This window comes from Cucurbita pepo, chromosome LG17 (genome assembly GCF_002806865.2).
Source record: "Cucurbita pepo subsp. pepo cultivar mu-cu-16 chromosome LG17, ASM280686v2, whole genome shotgun sequence".
NCBI lineage: Eukaryota > Viridiplantae > Streptophyta > Magnoliopsida > Cucurbitales > Cucurbitaceae > Cucurbita > Cucurbita pepo.
In genome coordinates this window covers 6,091,379-6,093,402 of record NC_036654.1, presented here as the reverse complement: position 1 = coordinate 6,093,402, position 2,024 = coordinate 6,091,379, and positions in this window count along the sequence as shown.

Sequence of the window (2,024 nt, the reverse complement as noted above, 5' to 3'; positions counted from 1 at the left end):
TTAGAAGTCCTCTTTTAACCAATCTCTCAATCCTATTGAGATTAATGTGGCCTAGTCTTAAGTGCCAAAGATAGGTATTAGGAGAAATCTTTTGTCGCTTATTTTGAGTTTCAGCTGTTTTAAACATCTCAATATTTAAAATAGCTTTTGTTTTGCTCGGTTTTAACATATATAAGTTGTTTTCTAGTTTTGCAGAACAAATATGAATACCTCTTTTGCAAATGAACACTTCATTGATTTCAAAAGATACTTTATACAACTGTTCTAATAAACAAGAGATGGATATTAGATTTCTTTTCATTCCAGGAACAAAAAGTACATTATCTAATATAATGAATCTATCTCCAAAAAACAACTTTAAATTTCCTACTGATCTTGCTGAGACAACCTCTCCTGTTCCAACCCTGAGTGTTATCTCGCCGTCCGCAAGCATTCTCCAGGAGCTAGTTTCCTGGTAAAAAGAACAAATATGATTAGTCGCCCCTGAATCTAGTATCCAAGTTGAGTTGTCATACTCTACTAAACACATTTCTACAACGAGTAAATCATATTTACCTTGTTGTGTCTTTTCGGCTTTCTTCTCTGCAAGGTATTTTGGGCAGTTTCTCTTCCAGTGCCCGTTTTCGTTGCAATGGAAACATTTTCCTTTATCTACTTTTTGAACCTTGTTCTTGCGGTTAGTAGGAATCTTATTTTTCCCTTTTCCCTTCTTCTTCATCAAAACACTTTTAGAAGTTGAAGGTCCAGACTTATTTTTGGAGGACGATCCTCGTAGTAATTTCTTGGAGATAGCAACATTTGCTTCTCCTGTTTGTCCCTTGTTTGTTAAGAGGGACTGATAAGTCTGTAGCTCATTGAGAAGAGCAGTCAAGTTATATTCTATTTTGTTCATAACCACATTGGTGCGGAACTGGAAGAAGCTCTTCGGAAGAGACATCATGATAAAACTGACTTGACTCTTCTCATCAATGACAGCTTCATTTTCTTCTGCCACATTGAAATGGACCATCATGTCCAGGACATGTTCTCTAACTGAGGTCCCTTCTTTCATACGGCAGTTGTAAATGTATTTTATGGCTTCATGTCTAAGGGAGAAGGACGGTTGTCCAAACATCCCTTTTAGAGATTCCATAATCTCTTTAGCAGTACCCATAACATCGTGTTTCTTAGCCAAGACATCAGATATGCTGGCTAGAATGTACACTCGGGCTTTGTCATTTGCCTTTATCCATCTGTCATATGCATCCCGAGCTGTTCGGTTTGCATTTGAGTTTGGGTTTGGAGGACACTCCTCAGTTAAAACAAACTTTAAATCATCAATGACCAGTATTGTGTTTAGGTTTGATTTCCAAGTTGTGTAGTTGTCGCCGTTTAATTTCTCAGAAGCGAGTAATTGTACTATTGAGTTTGTCATGCTGTGATATAAAGAAAATTCTATTAGTGATTTTGACTTAATCCTGTTTAATCCAATCAGTTTTAGCAAATGTAATAATGTACCCAAATCATTATTAATTTGCAACGATACTTTAGTGAGTTAGAGCAACTGCTACCGAGGGGCAGTCAATCACTCATTCACTAAACCAAGACATTCTTGACTTAAACACTAATCCCAGAATAACTCTTGTTCCTATAGTGTTTTAGTTATCGCTATTTTGGTCAAGAATATACTAACTCTTAGTAATTCTTCGCAAGTGTGACCCACCAATTTCAGACCTCAGAAATCGGCCCCAACAACGCTATCGAATGAAAAGGCCAAAGTTGGGAATGGACCTAAGAAATCCTATCCATTTCTGGAGTTTGCGTTGTTCCGACTCCCATGTTACGACCCTCCGAATGGGTAGTTGCTCTAGGGCAACATGCAGGCGGAACATGGGAATCTCACGGTGCAACCTAGTGGTGGAGACCATAGGACGTGTTGACTTCCTTCTCCCACTTACTATAAATACTTTCTCAATTCCCCTTGTTATTGACTCATGCAAATACCTTCCGAATGGAGGACGCTCCCAGGGCGACACGAGGCCGAG